General features: G+C 32.0%; 1 non-coding gene across 1 annotated transcript; it reads right to left on the bottom strand.

Annotated features, from left to right (window-relative positions):
- Window positions 1-9,446: 9,446 nt before the first annotated feature.
- On the bottom strand, window positions 9,447-9,518 carry TRNAR-UCG (transfer RNA arginine (anticodon UCG)). The gene has a single exon. It is a non-coding gene; the product is annotated as a tRNA-Arg (tRNA).
- Between the last annotated feature and the right edge of the window lie 211 nt (window positions 9,519-9,729).

Here is a 9,729-nt window from a genome sequence, read left to right as displayed (position 1 = left end):
GTACATATTAAATATTTAATAATGCGAGTATTACAAGATTGGAGTGATGGTTCAGTGGTTAGGTGTGTGTGTGGTTAGCGAGAGGTCGCGGGTTTGAGTCCCGTTCATGGCAGATTTTTTTTGAAAAGCTTTAAAGGTAGTCCATTTCATTTATTATCATATTTATTATTATCATATTTATTATTATTATTATTATTATTATTATTATTATTATTATTATTATTATTATTATGATTATGAGATGATTAGTATTATTATTATTATTATCATTAAAATGAGCATTAGGATTATTATTACTATTATTATTATTAATAGTGTTATTAGTATTATCTCTAAAATTATCATTGTTGCAATTATTATTATTAACAAAAGTATTTTTAGTAAAATTACTATTTTCATTATCATTATAAGTATTATTATTTTTATTATCATTACTAACATTATTATTATTATTACTATTATTTTATCACTTTTATTATTATTATTATCATTATTAAAATATAACATTTTTATCCTTTTATTATTAGTATTATCATTATTATTAAAAATATTATCATTTTTATTATTATCATTACTATTATTATTTTTAGTATTATTATAATTATTATTTTTAACAAACACATGTTATCTATATAAAAATATATTACAAGACAACTAATATTACATACTAATATGTTTTTAACTAATATATCACCATTTTATATTGATAAAACTTTAATTAAATTATATATCATATATTTATTATAAGTATAATTATATTTAAAGATACTAATTTTAAGAAATTATAAAATATAAGTAAACTTAATTGATTAAATGGGATATATTTTAATATATATGCAACTGATATAGGTTCGTGAATCCGAGGCCAACCCTGCATTGTTCAGTTTCGTCGTATGCATATTTTTACTATAAAATATCGTATTGTGAGTTTCATTTGCTCCCTTTTTAAATGCTTTTGCAATATATATTTTTGGGACTGAGAATACATGCGCTTCTTTTATAACTGTTTTACGAAATAGACACAAGTAATCGAAACTACATTCTATTGTTGAATTATCGAATCGAATATGCCCCTTTTGAGTCTGGTAATCTAAGAATTAGGGAACAGACACCCTAATTGACGCGAATCCTAAAGATATATCTATTGGGCCCAACAAGCCCCATCCAAAGTACCGGATGCTTTAGTACTTCGAATTTATCATGTCCGAAGGGAGTCCCGGAATGATGGGGATATTCTATATGCATCTTGTTAAGGTCGGTTACCAGGTGTTCACCATATGAATGATTTTTATCTCTATGCAGTTTGCGAAATGCCTGATATGAGATGATGTTTATGAGAAATGAAAATGAAAATCTTGTGGTCTATTAAAATCATGGAAATGATTGTTTATGATAAACTAATGAACTCACCAACCTTTTGGTTAACACTTTAAAGCATGTTTATTCCCAGGTATGAAAGAAATCTTCCGCTGTGCATTTGCTCATTTTAGAGATATTACTTGGAGTCATTCATGACATATTTCAAAAAGACGTTTCGAGTCGTTGAGTTCATCAAGATTATTATTAAGTCAATTATAGTTGGATATATTATGAAATGGTATGCATGCCATAAACTTTTGATGTAATGAAAGATTGTCTTTTCAAAAACGAATGCAATGTTTGTAAAATGTATCATATAGAGGTCAAGTACCTCGCGATGTAACCAAATGTAATGTATTCGTCCTGATGGATTAGGACGGGTCGTTATAGTGATAAACGAGTATGAAGTGATGAAGAAGAAGATGATATCGAATGATGATTATTACTTTGAGGCATAAATTTTTTTAAAAGCCTATTGCTTTGAGGTACTTTACTTATTACTCATTATTTTTACTTATTACTCATTATTATTATTATTATTATTATTATTATTATTATTATTATTATTATTATTATTATTATTATTATTATTATTATTATTATTATTATCATTAGTAGTAAGATTATTATTATTATAGTTATAGTTATTATTATTATTAGTATTATTATTAAATTTAACATTTTTATTAAAATTATCATTTTTATCAAAACTATCATTACTATTAAAATTATCATTTTTAAAAGTATCATTTTTATTATTACTATTATTGTTATTATTATTATTATTATTATTATTATTATTATTATTATTATTATTATTATTATTATTATTATTATTATTATTATTATTATTATTATTATTATTATTTTTGTCATTATTATTATTATTACTAAAATTATTATTATTATAAGTATTATTATTTTATTGTTTTATTATCATAGTTATTATTATTGAATTATCAAGTATCATTATTATTAATATTATTGCTATCGATTAATATTATAACAAATAAATATTAATTATATATAAATATATTTAATACATATAACGTATCTAAATTAATATTTTTATAATAAAAATTAATTATTTAAAAGTATATAAAATAAATATAGTTAATTAATTTATGAAACATATGAATTATTAATATAATAATCATATCACTAATGATATATGAAAATTTGCTCGAATACAATTATACGTGTTAATATATATACATGATATATGTTCGTGAATCCGAGGTCAACCCTGCATTGCTCAGTATCGTCGTAAGCATATTTTTACTACAAAATATCGTATCGTGAGTTCATTTGATCCCTTTTTATTAAATGTTTTTGCAATATATATATATTTGGGCCGAGAATACATGAAATGCTTTTATAAATGTTTGACGCGATAGACACAAGCAAAACATTTCTCTAACGAATTATTATACAGACGGGAAGTTCTGTAGGTTATTATATCGAATATTTCCCCTGATTATTATAGCTTGGTAACCTAAGAATTAGTTGGACGTTATAATTGCCACTAATTGACGCGAATCCTAATGGTAGATCTATTGGGCCTAACAAACCCCATCCGGGTTACGGATGCTTTACTACTTCGAGGTTTATATATATATACAGATGATACTTGTATATTACAGACTGAAAGTTTTGTTTATTTTGGGGATATTCTTATGCGCTTTATATGTTAATGTCGGTTATCAAGCAAGATTATATATAGAGAGAATGATTTTCATACACAGGTTATGTGTATGATATTTTGTACACGAGATATGTGTACGGTTATTAAGAATTTTGAAAAATGGTTTCATACACGAGATAGGTGCACCGTATTTAAAAGAAATCGCATGTACATTACAGGAAGGTATAGGATACAGACCCATTTGTACCATGCACATTTAAATCTTGTGGTCTATCAAAATTATGAATTTTATTGTTTATGATAAACCCATGAAATCACCAACCTTTTGGTTGACACTTTTAAAAAATGTTTATTCTCAGGTATTAAAGAAATCTTCCGCTGTGCATTTGTCACGACCCGGAAAATTTCGACTAATTTTAAACCAAACTCTCGATATGATTTCATAATTCTGACACGATAATCGAAGTCTGTTAGGTTAAGTCTCAAAAATTTGGAACTGTCTCATGAATTCAATTGACTTTCGACCATTCTCGACGATTCACTAACAACAATTATTAACTAAATATGTAAATATGTATATGTGCATATATTTTTTATTATTATTTAATATTATTAATCAAAATAATAAAATAGATGAATTGAATAAAATAATATATATTATATATAATATATATGTTACATGTTGGATATAGATAAATATTAGATATTTAGATGTAGATAAATTGTAGTAAAAGAAAGAGTTAAACATATTAATATGTGTGAGGTCCATTTTAGTTTATGAAGTTGGCCGTATTTGAAATAAGTCAAAAAGTTAGATTGATATTGATATTGATAAATCAATCTAAATCTACAATTGTAAACAATAATCATGCATTGCATGCACTTTTACTACTCATTTTGCATATTGTTAGTCATACCCTTATTGGTCATGTGCATGCTTATATTCCAAATACATGTTCCCAATTCCAAATAATATAAATTGAAATTGTAATATAACTAAATGAACTAGTGAGAACTAGCAACAAAGTTAATGGGTTTTCTATAGATTTATTAATTGATCGATGATTTTTTTAAATGAATAGGTCATGTATAGGGCACTACAACTAATATTAATATAAATATAATTAATATATTAAATCAAATAACTATAATAAATGCAAAATTTATATAATTAGATAGCAATACCTATTAATTGTGTCAATAATTAAAAGTAAGTTGGTAACAGTTCTAGCTTTTAAATAACATTAGTTGTATGTATGGGATCCAGTTGTATGTCATAAGGTTGTTCAATGATTAAGAGTTATATAACTACCAATTCACACGATTGGTGTCATTTACTCTACAAAAATCCATAATCACAATTAATCGGTGTTGTTACTTCTTTTGTTTTGTGTATGGCCCAAACTAGAGACAATACCCCATCTATTACTTGCTACTCGATGACCACTTCAACTAAATCGCTATCTTCTACCATCATTAAACCATCCCCTTTGGCTCATCACCACAACAAACTTATATGCCGAACACCCTTGTTGCTGTTAAGCCGAGAACCACCCAACCAAATCTCCCACCAATGACTACTTCTGCTCATCTCCCATTCTACTTCGGATAAGCACCACAACCATCTTCACCATCATCAACCATTCGACACCCTACAAACCACCCTGAAATCACCACAATTTCGCCACCACTTGGCACCATTTTGTAGTTGTAAACCATCTCCTATTAAACCCATCATCATACAAATAAACCCATTGGAGTTCTCTGCAAATCTTTCATTTTCTTGTTCAATCCAAGCCGCTATCGGTTATTGCCTCTATATCTGCATCTGTTTACGGGTTTGAATCAAATCATCATCACCACCTCAAACCGTCGACACCACCTTTTATCATCATCACAACCCAACCAACTCGTCACCTATTTTACTATTTTTTTTTCTATCGCCGGTTACAACCAAGACTCGAACACCACACAACCCTTCAACATGATAACTGTTTCTTTTACTTATGTCTTTCTGTCGACTACAAAAACCAAAAACCAACCGAAAATACTGTTACGAACAAACCCAGAATCAAAAGCCATTCGAACACCTTTTTAGTTGTTGCTATTATTCGATTTAAACACACACGCATGAACACCCTTACCATGAACAAACCCACCTCAGCACCGACTTGTTTATATCTGTCTCACTTTCGAACTCACTTAAAACCACCATCAAACAAACCTACAAAACTGCTACTGTTCCTGTTTCGAATGAGTAGGCTGCCTTTTCTTTTCTATTTACCTTCGTGACCCACAACCACACCCATCACCTTTTTGTTCTCACTGTAGCTGCAGTTTTAATAGGGTAACGATGAAGATAAACATTAGTTTATGTCGAGTTAGTGGTGGACAATGATGAGGTTTAAATGTGGATAAAGATAATTATCGATAATGACTCTTTGCTTTTCTGTTTCCAATTTTAAATACCAAATCATGGGCTTTTTGATTATTATAGGATTAACCTAGTAGATGGGTTAAGTGTGGGCCGACGGGTTTATGTTTCTTGGGCCGAGATCGAACTTACATTTGGGTCAAGCTAGATACAGATTTAAATATAGGAATTACATGATACAATTAAAATGATAGTGACGAAACTGAAAATGTTAAAATATAATGATGAAGTGATCGTGATATGATGAGATGATGGAATCATGGGGAAGGGCAGACGAACTAGGATATATAGTTATAATTCGGGTTTAAAACAGAAAAGAGATGGTAGAGGGATGGTTGGGCGTTTTGTGTTTAACTGAGAGGTCTCGGGTTCGAACCCGGGCGGGGACTTTAAATTTTTAAATCCTATTCTTTTGAGGTAGCTATTTTTATTTATCATTATTTTTATCATTATTATTATTATTATTATTATTATTATTATTATTATTATTATTATTATTATTATCATTATTACTAAAATTATTATTTTTATCAAAATTTATCATTAATATCACTATAATTCTTATTGAAATTATTAATACTATTACTATTATCCTTAACTTTATGATTATTATTATGACTATTGAAACTATTTTAGTAAATTAACATTAATGATTACCTTTTTAAATTTACATTAATGATATATTTTAATTAATTACTTCAAATATTGAAAACAAATAAATTTAAGATAAATATTAATGTAACATATAACTATATAAATATTAAACAATTTTGAATATATACATAAACTAAATAGGTATGATATATAATTTAAGATATAATATATAAACTTGTTCGATTATGATTATGTGCATTAATATTAATATATATATATAAATGATATAGGTTTGTGAATCCGAGGTCAACCCTATACTTGTTAAATGACGTCATATGTATTTTTACTACAAAATACAGTATGGTGAGTTTCATTTGCTCCCTTTTTAATTGCTTTTGCAATATATATTTTTGGGCTGAGAATACATGCGCTGCTTTTATAAATGTTTACGAAATAAACACAAGTACTTAAAAATATATTCTACGTTGAGTTGTACCACTGGCATACTTCCCTGTAGCTTGGTAACTACTATTTACATGGGTATTGTAAACGCGAATCCTGTTGATAGATCTATCGGGCCTGACAACCCCAACCGGACTGGACGACCAGTATTCAACGGTTGCACAGTACTTCGTTTTGTAGGCTACACTTGGTACAGTGTAGTGAGATTTCATAATAAAGGGAATATGCGACGTTGATTAATAGTTAAGTATGGTTACCAAGTGCTCAACCACTTAGAATGCTTTACATACACTTGCGAGTGTATTATGTTTATGATTATGAAATCTTGTGGTCTATTAATATATTAAAAAGATTGTTATGATAAACCTATGAACTCACCAACCTTTTGGTTGACACTTTAAAGCATGTTTACTCTCAGGTACGAATTAAGTCTTCCGCTGTACATTTGCTCATTTTAAGGACATTACTTGGAGTCGATCATCGCAATGGGACCAAATGTTGATGACTTCGTCCAGGTGGTTAAGGACGGGTCGTTTCAGCATTTGCTCATTTTAAAGATATTAGTTGGAGTCATTCATGACATATTTCAAAAGACGTTGCATTCGAGTCGTCGAGTTCAAAAAGAAGTTTATTACGTCAATGACAGATTAGTCGTTCATATTACAGGAATCGTATATCATTTGTATCAAAAGGTTATATTTTTAAATGAGTTTGTCTTTTAAACGAATGCAATGTTTGTAAAACATATCATATAGAGGTCAGTACCTTGCAATGAGATCAGATGTAGAAGACTTCGTCCAGGTGGATTAGTACGGATTATGTCATACCACCACAAACCACCATCAACCACTACCACCACCATCCACCACCCACCACCACCCCTACCACCACCCACAAACACCCCCAACCACCACCACCCCAACCACCACCCACCACCACCCACCACCACCACCACCCACCACTAACCACCACCCCCACCAACCTCTACTACCACCACCCATCACCACCTTCACCAACCATCACCACCACCACCACCTTCACCCACTACCACCCACCAACACCACTAACCAACACCACCCCTACCACCACCCACCACCACCACCCCTACCACCAACCACCACCACCCCCACCCACCACTAACCATCACCCCCACCAACCTCCACCACCACCAACCGTCAACCACCACCACCACCAACCATCACCATCATCCACCACCACCACCCACCACCACCGCCAACCACCACCCACCGCCACCGAACACCACCACCCACCACCACCTACCATCAACCACCATCAACCACCACCACCACCACCAAACACCACCACCTACCCACCACCACCATCACCACCCACCACCACCGCCAACAACTACTACCACCACCCACCACCATCCACCACCACCCACCACCAACCACCAGCACCACCAACCACCACCAGCCACCACCAACCACCAGCACGACCAACCACTACCACCCACCACCACCCACTACCACCCTTACCACCACCCACCACCAACCACCACCACCCACCAACCACCCACCATCAACCACCACCACCATTCACCACTACCCATCACCACCACCAACCACCACCAACCACCACCACCAACTACCACCAACCCCCTACTTCCACCACCCACCACCATCATCACCACCACGAACCCCCACGAACCACCACCAACCCCCCACCTCCACCACCCACCACCACCAACCACCACCAACCCCCACCTCTACCAGCTACCCACCACCAACCGCCACCTACCACCATCACCCACCACCACCAACCACCACCACCCACCACAACCCACCACCACCAACCACCGCCATCCACCACCAAGACCACCACCCACCGCCACCCACCACCACGACCACCACCACCACTAACCAAACACCACCAGCCACCACCACCAACAACAACAAGCACCACTAGCCACCATCGCCGACCACTACCAACCATTACCAACCACCACCACCACCAACCACCCACTACCAACACCATTACCTACCACCAACCACCACCTCCCATCACCACCACCACCACCACCACCATCACCCACCACCATCACCCACCACCCACCAACCACCACCACCACCACAACCAGCCACCCCCCACCACTAACCATCGTAAAAACATTTATCATTCATCGAAAAATATTTATCAGTCATCGAAAAACAAATATCATTCATCAAACAATAATCATTCATTTAACAGTTATGATTCATAAAAGCAACAATTATCATTCATCAGAAAAAATTATCATTCATCTAAGTTATCTTTCATCAAATAGTTATCATTTTTTATAAAACAGTTATATTCATAAGAAAACAATAATCATTCATCATAAAATGATTATCATTCATTAAAACATTTATCATTCATCGAAAAACAATTATCACTCATCAAACAATTATCATTTATTAAACAGTTATGATTCTAGAAAGCAACAATTATCATTCATCAGAAAAAACTATCATTCATCTAAGTTATCTTTCATCGAATAGTTATTATTTTTTTAAAACAGTTATTATTCATAAGAAAGCAATAACAATTCATCACAAAATGATTATCATTCATTAAAACAATTAGCATTAATCAAACAATTATCATTATCAATCAATTATGATTCATAAAAGTAACAATTATCATTCATCAGAAAAAAATTATCATTCATCAGAAAAAAGTTATCAGTCATCTAAGTTATCATTTATAAAAATATGATGAATGATAAGAAAATTGATGAATGCTATAAAAATAAGATGAATGAGAAAAAAAGTATGATGAATGATAAAAGTTTTATTAACAATCACATGTCAATTAGAAGTCAAAAATGTTATCATTCAAAAGGAAACAGTTATCATTCATCACAAAATAATTATCGTGCATCAAAATGTTACCATTCATCAAACCATTATCATTCATTAAACCGTTATCATGATTACTTTTATAAAAAATGGGGCATTCCGAGAATCGAACTCGGGACCTCTCGCACCGAAAGCGAGAATCATACCACTAGACTAAATGCCCAATTATCAAACAATTATCATTCATCTAATTTTTGTCATTCATATAAAAAACACTTATCTTTCATCGAAAAACGATTATCATTCATCATAATGCTATCATTCATCAAACACTTCTCATTTATCAAAAAACAGTATCATTCATCAAGCATTTATCATTCATCAAAATACCCGTTAATTGATAAAAATATCAAATGAATGATAAAATTAGCTCA

Source organism: Rutidosis leptorrhynchoides, chromosome 7 (genome assembly GCF_046630445.1).
Source record: "Rutidosis leptorrhynchoides isolate AG116_Rl617_1_P2 chromosome 7, CSIRO_AGI_Rlap_v1, whole genome shotgun sequence".
NCBI classification, from domain to species: Eukaryota; Viridiplantae; Streptophyta; class Magnoliopsida; order Asterales; family Asteraceae; genus Rutidosis; species Rutidosis leptorrhynchoides.
Note: the sequence above shows the minus strand (reverse complement) of the source record. Positions and strands in the feature narration are given on the sequence as shown.